General features: G+C 37.9%; 2 non-coding genes across 2 annotated transcripts; both read right to left on the reverse strand.

The window, feature by feature from the left end:
- Positions 1–7,668: 7,668 nt before the first annotated feature.
- On the reverse strand, positions 7,669–7,761 carry TRNAY-GUA. The gene is made up of 2 exons: positions 7,725–7,761; positions 7,669–7,704 (listed from the first exon to the last, which is right to left on the reverse strand). It is a non-coding gene; the product is annotated as a tRNA-Tyr (tRNA).
- Positions 7,762–9,247: 1,486 nt separating this feature from the next.
- On the reverse strand, positions 9,248–9,341 carry TRNAY-GUA. Its single transcript has 2 exons — positions 9,305–9,341; positions 9,248–9,283 (listed from the first exon to the last, which is right to left on the reverse strand). It is a non-coding gene; the product is annotated as a tRNA-Tyr (tRNA).

Here is a 9,341-nt window from a genome sequence, read left to right on the forward strand (position 1 = left end):
TTTGTCCGACTATGAAATGTTAGTTTCAGTTGCAATTAGATCGCCACACGAACCATGGTGCCACATTTGATTGGACTTACTTAAATAGAATTTGTGACTGTCCTATTCTGTTGTGCAAGTCGTTGTAGTATAGTGGTGAGTATCCCTGCCTGTCACGGAGACCGGTTCAATCCCCGGCAACGGCGTCTTTTTTTTTTTTTAGCTCTTCAAAGGAAAAAATTAAAAAGCTTAATATAGAACATCAATCCAACCTGCCGGAATCAAACCAGCGACCTAAGGATTTCCAATTTAGATTAGTCCAACTACAGTCCACCACTCTACCCACTGAGCTAAGGTCAGAGCTGTTAACATTATTTTTGTCCGATTTATACTCTTTTATTCCATATCGCACAATCTGACATGGCAGTTCGAATGCCGCGTGGACAAACTTAACGGAAAAAATTATCGGTGTTAATATTGTCCTTAATTGTTCAAAATCTTAAAGTAAATGGACTAAATTACACGAAATAAAGGTACAATGACTAAATTGAACAAAACGCTACACTACGGGACCTAACAGGTACTTTGTCCGACTATGAAATGCTAGTTTCAGTTGCAATTACATGGCCACACGCACCATGGTGTCACATTGGATTGGGTTTACTTAAATAGTAATATGTGACTGTCCTGTTCTGCCGCGCGAGTCGTTGTAGTATAGTGGTGAGCAGTGCTGTAAAAATCGCGCCTCGGCGCTTGGCGGGGGAGGCCGCCGCGAGGAATGGCCTAGACCGCCTAACCGGCCGGTTCGGCGAATTTTTATTTTTTATTTTGAAAATGTCGAAAAAGTTTTGGAAGGCATAACTTTTGACTCGGTAGTCTGATTTGGTCAAATTTTTTTTTCAAATCGCGTATTTTTTCGAGATTTATACACCGCAAACAGCCAAAGGCGGTTTGGTCCACTAATTTCTCAAAAAAATGCCTCTTTAGTTCTTAATTTTAGTTTTTTATGTATTTAGATGGTTTAAACAATATTTTGAACAATTTTACAACCACTTTCGTAAATAGTTTCTAAGAAACAACTATGGAAACCTTATGTTTTATTACTAAATTTAAAAAATTTTAATTTTTAATTTTATTAAAAATAAAAAAAAACTAAAAAAAATAAATAAAAAAATCGGCGTCTAGGGGCGCCTAACGTTTTATGCAGCATTGGTGGTGAGTATTCCCGCCTGTCACGCGGGAGACCTGGGTTCGATCCCGCAACAGCATTTTTTTTTAGCTCTTCAAAGGAAAAATTAAAAAGCTTAATATTGTAAAAAATCAATCGACCTGCCGGATTCAAACCAGCGACCTAAGGATTTCCAACTTAGATTAATCAAACTACAGTCCTCCGCTTTACCAACTGAGCTAAGGTCGGAGCTATTAACTATATTTTTGTCCGTATTGCACTCTTTTATGCCACATCGCACAATCCGACATGGCAGTTCGAATGCCACGTAGAAAAAAACTTAACGGAAAAAATTACGGTGTTAATGTTGTCCTTAATTGTTCTAAATCTTAAAGTACCGGGACTAGATTACACAAAATAAACGTACAATAACTAAATTGAACAAAACGCTACAGTACAGGGACTAAACAGGTACTTTGTCCGACTATGAAATGTTAGTTTCAGTTGCAATTAGATCGCCACACGAACCATGGTGCCACATTTGATTGGACTTACTTAAATAGAAATTTGTGACTGTCCTGTTCTGCTGTGCAAGTCGTTGTAGTATAGTGGTGAGTATCCCTGCCTGTCACGCGGGAGACCCGGGTTGATCCCGGCAACGGCGTCTTTTTTTTTTTTTTTTTTAGCTCTTCAAAGAAAAATTAAAAAGCTTAATATATTAGAACATCAATCCAACCTGCCGGAATCAAACCAGCGACCTAAGGATTTCCAATTTAGATTAGTCCAACTACAGTCCACCACTCTACCACTGAGCTAAGGTCAGAGCTGTTAACATTATTTTGGTCCGATTTATACTCTTTTATTCCATATCGCACAATCTGACATGGCAGTTCGAATGCCGCGTGGACAAACTTAACGGAAAAAATTATCGGTGTTAATATTGTCCTTAATTGTTCAAAATCTTAAAGTAAATGGACTAAATTACACGAAATAAAGGTACAATGACTAAATTGAACAAAACGCTACACTACGGGGACCTAACAGGTACTTTGTCCGACTATGAAATAATAGTTTCAGTTGCAATTACATGGCCACACGCACCATGGTGTCACATTGGATTGGGTTTACTTAAATAGTAATATGTGACTGTCCTGTTCTGCCGCGCGAGTCGTTGTAGTATAGTGGTGAGCAGTGCTGTAAAAATCGCGCCTCGGCGCTTGGCGGGGGGAGGCCGCCGCGAGGAATGGCCTAGACCGCCTAACCGGCCGGTTCGGCGAATTTTTATTTTTTATTTTGAAAATGTCGAAAAAGTTTTGGAAGGCATAACTTTTGACTCGGTAGTCTGATTTGGTCAAATTTTTTTTTCAAATCGCGTATTTTTTCGAGATTTATACACCGCAAACAGCCAAAGGCGGTTTGGTCCACTAATTTCTCAAAAAAATGCCTCTTTAGTTCTTAATTTTAGTTTTTTATGTATTTAGATGGTTTAAACAATATTTTGAACAATTTTACAACCACTTTCGTAAATAGTTTCTAAGAAACAACTATGGAAACCTTATGTTTTATTACTAAATTTAAAAAATTTTAATTTTTAATTTTATTAAAAATAAAAAAAAACTAAAAAAAATAAATAAAAAAATCGGCGTCTAGGGGCGCCTAACGTTTTATGCAGCATTGGTGGAGAGTATTCCCGCCTGTCACGCGGGAGACCTGGGTTCGATCCCCGCAACAGCATTTTTTTTAGCTCTTCAAAGGAAAAATTAAAAAGCTTAATATTGTAAAAAATCAATCTGACCTGCCGGATTCAAACCAGCGACCTAAGGATTTCCAACTTAGATTAATCAAACTACAGTCCTCCGCTTTACCAACTGAGCTAAGGTCGGAGCTATTAACTATATTTTTGTCCGTATTGCACTCTTTTATGCCACATCGCACAATCCGACATGGCAGTTCGAATGCCACGTAGAAAAAAACTTAACGGAAAAAATTACGGTGTTAATGTTGTCCTTAATTGTTCTAAATCTTAAAGTTACAATAACTAAATTGAACAAAACGCTACAGTACAGGGACTAAACAGGTACTTTGTCCGACTATGAAATGTTAGTTTCAGTTGCAATTAGATCGCACACGAACCATGGTGCCACATTTGATTGGACTTACTTAAATAGAAATTTGTGACTGTCCTGTTTTTGTGCGAGTCGTTGTAGTATAGTGGTGAGTATCCCTGCCTGTCACACGGAGACCGGGTTGATCCCCGCAACGTTTTTTTTTTTTTTTAGCTCTTCAAAGGAAAAATTAAAAAGCTTAATATATTAGAACATCAATCCAACCTGCCGGAATCAAACCAGCGACCTAAGGATTTCCAATTTAGATTAGTCCAACTACAGTCCACCACTCTACCCACTGAGCTAAGGTCAGAGCTGTTAACATTATTTTGGTCCGATTTATACTCTTTTATTCCATATCGCACAATCTGACATGGCAGTTCGAATGCCGCGTGGACAAACTTAACGGAAAAAATTATCGGTGTTAATATTGTCCTTAATTGTTCAAAATCTTAAAGTAAATGGACTAAATTACACGAAATAAAGGTACAATGACTAAATTGAACAAAACGCTACACTACGGGGACTAACAGGTACTTTGTCCGACTATGAAATGCTAGTTTCAGTTGCAATTACATGGCCACACGCACCATGGTGTCACATTGGATTGGGTTTACTTAAATAGTAATATGTGACTGTCCTGTTCTGCCGCGCGAGTCGTTGTAGTATAGTGGTGAGCAGTGCTGTAAAAATCGCGCCTCGGCGCTTGGCGGGGGAGGCCGCGAGGAATGGCCTAGACCGCCTAACCGGCCGGTTCGGCGAATTTTTATTTTTTTTTTTGAAAATGTCGAAAAAGTTTTGGAAGGCATAACTTTTGACTCGGTAGTCTGATTTGGTCAAATTTTTTTTTCAAATCACGTATTTTTTCGAGATTTATACACCGCAAACAGCCAAAGGCGGTTTGGTCCACTAATTTCTCAAAAAAATGCCTCTTTAGTTCTTAATTTTAGTTTTTTATGTATTTAGATGGTTTAAACAATATTTTGAACAATTTTACAACCACTTTCGTAAATAGTTTCTAAGAAACAACTATGGAAACCTTATGTTTTATTACTAAATTTAAAAAATTTTAATTTTTAATTTTATTAAAAATAAAAAAAACTAAAAAAATAAATAAAAAAATCGGCGTCTAGGGGGCGCCTAACGTTTTATGCAGCATTGGTGGAGAGTATTCCCGCCTGTCACGCGGGAGACCTGGGTTCGATCCCCGGCAACAGCATTTTTTTTAGCTCTTCAAAGGAAAAATTAAAAAGCTTAATATTGTAAAAAATCAATCTGACCTGCCGGATTCAAACCAGCGACCTAAGGATTTCCAACTTAGATTAATCAAACTACAGTCCTCCGCTTTACCAACTGAGCTAAGGTCGGAGCTATTAACTATATTTTTGTCCGTATTGCACTCTTTTATGCCACATCGCACAATCCGACATGGCAGTTCGAATGCCACGTAGAAAAAAACTTAACGGAAAAAATTACGGTGTTAATGTTGTCCTTAATTGTTCTAAATCTTAAAGTTACAATAACTAAATTGAACAAAACGCTACAGTACAGGGACTAAACAGGTACTTTGTCCGACTATGAAATGTTAGTTTCAGTTGCAATTAGATCCACACGAACCATGGTGCCACATTTGATTGGACTTACTTAAATAGAAATTTGTGACTGTCCTGTTTTGTTGTGCGAGTCGTTGTAGTATAGTGGTGAGTATCCCTGCCTGTTCACGGGAGACCCGGGTTCCCCGTCTTTTTTTTTTTTTTTAGCTCTTCAAAGGAAAAATTAAAAAGCTTAATATATTAGAACATCAATCCAACCTGCCGGAATCAAACCAGCGACCTAAGGATTTCCAATTTAGATTAGTCCAACTACAGTCCACCACTCTACCCACTGAGCTAAGGTCAGAGCTGTTAACATTATTTTGTCCGATTTATACTCTTTTATTCCATATCGCACAATCTGACATGGCAATTCGAATGCCGCGTGGACAAACTTAACGGAAAAAATTATCGGTGTTAATATTGTCCTTAATTGTTCAAAATCTTAAAGTAAATGGACTAAATTACACGAAATAAAGGTACAATGACTAAATTGAACAAAACGCTACACTACGGGACTAACAGGTACTTTGTCCGACTATGAAATGCTAGTTTCAGTTGCAATTACATGGCCACACGCACCATGGTGTCACATTGGATTGGGTTTACTTAAATAGTAATATGTGACTGTCCTGTTCTGCCGCGCGAGTCGTTGTAGTATAGTGGTGAGCAGTGCTGTAAAAATCGCGCCTCGGCGCTTGGCGGGGGGAGGCCGCCGCGAGGAATGGCCTAGACCGCCTAACCGGCCGGTTCGGCGAATTTTTATTTTTTATTTTGAAAATGTCGAAAAAGTTTTGGAAGGCATAACTTTTGACTCGGTAGTCTGATTTGGTCAAATTTTTTTTCAAATCGCGTATTTTTTCGAGATTTATACACCGCAAACAGCCAAAGGCGGTTTGGTCCACTAATTTCTCAAAAAAATGCCTCTTTAGTTCTTAATTTTAGTTTTTTATGTATTTAGATGGTTTAAACAATATTTTGAACAATTTTACAACCACTTTCGTAAATAGTTTCTAAGAAACAACTATGGAAACCTTATGTTTTATTACTAAATTTAAAAAATTTTAATTTTTAATTTTATTAAAAATAAAAAAAAACTAAAAAAAATAAATAAAAAAATCGGCGTCTAGGGGGCGCCTAACGTTTTATGCAGCATTGGTGGAGAGTATTCCCGCCTGTCACGCGGGAGACCTGGGTTCGATCCCCGGCAACAGCATTTTTTTTAGCTCTTCAAAGGAAAAATTAAAAAGCTTAATATTGTAAAAAATCAATCTGACCTGCCGGATTCAAACCAGCGACCTAAGGATTTCCAACTTAGATTAATCAAACTACAGTCCTCCGCTACCAACTGAGCTAAGGTCGGAGCTATTAACTATATTTTTGTCCGTATTGCACTCTTTTATGCCACATCGCACAATCCGACATGGCAGTTCGAATGCCACGTAGAAAAAAACTTAACGGAAAAAATTACGGTGTTAATGTTGTCCTTAATTGTTCTAAATCTTAAAGTTACAATAACTAAATTGAACAAAACGCTACAGTACAGGGACTAAACAGGTACTTTGTCCGACTATGAAATGTTAGTTTCAGTTGCAATTAGATCATCACACGAACCATGGTGCCACATTTGATTGGACTTACTTAAATAGAAATTTGTGACTGTCCTGTTTTGTTGTGCGAGTCGTTGTAGTATAGTGGTGAGTATCCCGCCTGTCACCGGGAGACCCGGGTTGATCCCCGGCAACGTTTTTTTTTTTTTTAGCTCTTCAAAGGAAAAATTAAAAAGCTTAATATATTAGAACATCAATCCAACCTGCCGGAATCAAACCAGCGACCTAAGGATTTCCAATTTAGATTAGTCCAACTACAGTCCACCACTCTACCCACTGAGCTAAGGTCAGAGCTGTTAACATTATTTTGGTCCGATTTATACTCTTTTATTCCATATCGCACAATCTGACATGGCAGTTCGAATGCCGCGTGGACAAACTTAACGGAAAAAATTATCGGTGTTAATATTGTCCTTAATTGTTCAAAATCTTAAAGTAAATGGACTAAATTACACGAAATAAAGGTACAATGACTAAATTGAACAAAACGCTACACTACGGAGACTTAACAGGTACTTTGTCCGACTATGAAATGCTAGTTTCAGTTGCAATTACATGGCCACACGCACCATGGTGTCACATTGGATTGGGTTTACTTAAATAGTAATATGTGACTGTCCTGTTCTGCCGCGCGAGTCGTTGTAGTATAGTGGTGAGCAGTGCTGCAAAAATCGCGCCTCGGCGCTGGCGGGGGGAAGGCCGCCGCGAGGAATGGCCTAGACCGCCTAACCGGCCGGTTCGGCGAATTTTTATTTTTATTTTGAAAATGTCGAAAAAGTTTTGGAAGGCATAACTTTTGACTCGGTGTCTGATTTGGTCAAATTTTTTTTTCAAATCGCGTATTTTTTCGAGATTTATACACCGCAAACAGCCAAAGGCGGTTTGGTCCACTAATTTCTCAAAAAATGCCTCTTTAGTTCTTAATTTTAGTTTTTTATGTATTTAGATGGTTTAAACAATATTTTGAACAATTTTACAACCACTTTCGTAAATAGTTTCTAAGAAACAACTATGGAAACCTTATGTTTTATTACTAAATTTAAAAAATTTTAATTTTTAATTTTATTAAAAATAAAAAAAAACTAAAAAAATAAATAAAAAAATCGGCGTCTAGGGCGCGCCTAACGTTTTATGCAGCATTGGTGGAGAGTATTCCCGCCTGTCAAACCTGGGTTCGAAACAGCGTTAAAAAGCTTAATATTGTAAAAAATCAATCCGACCTGCCGGATTCAAACCAGCGACCTAAGGATTTCAACTTAGATTAATCAAACTACAGTCCTCCGCTCTACCAACTGAGCTAAGGTCGGAGCTATTAACTATATTTTTGTCCGTATTGCACTCTTTTATGCCACATCGCACAATCCGACATGGCAGTTCGAATGCCACGTAGAAAAAAACTTAACGGAAAAAATTACGGTGTTAATGTTGTCCTTAATTGTTCTAAATCTTAAAGTACAATAACAAATAACAAAAAAACGCTACAGTACAGGGACTAAACAGGTACTTTGTCCGACTATGAAATGTTAGTTTCAGTTGCAATTAGATCGCCACACGAACCATGGTGCCACATTTGATTGGACTTACTTAAATAGAAATTTGTGACTGTCCTGTTTGCGCGCGAGTCGTTGTAGTATAGTGGTGAGTATCCCCGCCTGTCACGCGGGAGACCCGGGTTCGATCCCGGCAACGTTTTTTTTTTTTTTTAGCTCTTCAAAGGAAAAATTAAAAAGCTTAATATATAGAACATCAATCCAACCTGCCGGAATCAAACCAGCGACTAAGGATTTCAATTTAGATTAGTCCAACTACAGTCCACCACTCTACCAACTGAGCTAAGGTCAGAGCTGTTAACATTATTTTTGTCCGATTTATACTCTTTTATTCCATATCGCACAATCTGACATGGCAGTTCGAATGCCGCGTGGACAAACTTAACGGAAAAAATTATCGGTGTTAATATTGTCCTTAATTGTTCAAAATCTTAAAAGTAAATGGACTAAATTACACGAAATAAAGGTACAATGACTAAATTGAACAAAACGCTACACTACGGGGACCTAACAGGTACTTTGTCCGACTATGAAATGCTAGTTTCAGTTGCAATTACATGGCCACACGCACCATGGTGTCACATTGGATTGGGTTTACTTAAATAGTAATATGTGACTGTCCTGTTCTGCCGCGCGAGTCGTTGTAGTATAGTGGTGAGCAGTGCTGCAAAAATCGCGCCTCGCTGGGGGGGAGGCCGCCGCGAGGAATGGCCTAGACCGCCTAACCGGCCGGTTCGGCGAATTTTTTTTTTTTTTGAAAATGTCGAAAAAGTTTTGGAAGGCATAACTTTTGACTCGGTTGTCTGATTTGGTCAAATTTTTTTTTCAAATCGCGTATTTTTTCGAGATCTATACACCGCAAACAGCCAAAGGCGGTTTGGTCCACTAATTTCTCAAAAAATGCCTCTTTAGTTCTTAATTTTAGTTTTTTATGTATTTAGATGGTTTAAACAATATTTTGAACAATTTTACAACCACTTTCGTAAATAGTTCTAAGAAACAACTATGGAAACCTTATGTTTTATTACTAAATTTAAAAAATTTTAATTTTTAATTTTATTAAAAATAAAAAAAAAAAAAAAAATAAAAAAATCGGCGCCTAAAGGCGCCTAACGTTTTATGCAGCATTGGTGTGAGTATTCCCGCCTGTCACGCGGGAGACCTGGGTTCGATCCCCGGCAACAGCGTTTTTTTTTAGCTCTTCAAAGGAAAAATTAAAAAGCTTAATATTGTAAAAAATCAATCCGACCTGCCGGATTCGAACCAGCGACCTAAGGATTTCCAACTTAGATTAATCAAACTACAGTCCTCCGCTCTACCAACTGAGCTAAGGTCGG

Source organism: Ipomoea nil, unplaced genomic scaffold (assembly GCF_001879475.1).
Source record: "Ipomoea nil cultivar Tokyo-kokei standard unplaced genomic scaffold, Asagao_1.1 scaffold1178, whole genome shotgun sequence".
Taxonomy (NCBI): domain Eukaryota; kingdom Viridiplantae; phylum Streptophyta; class Magnoliopsida; order Solanales; family Convolvulaceae; genus Ipomoea; species Ipomoea nil.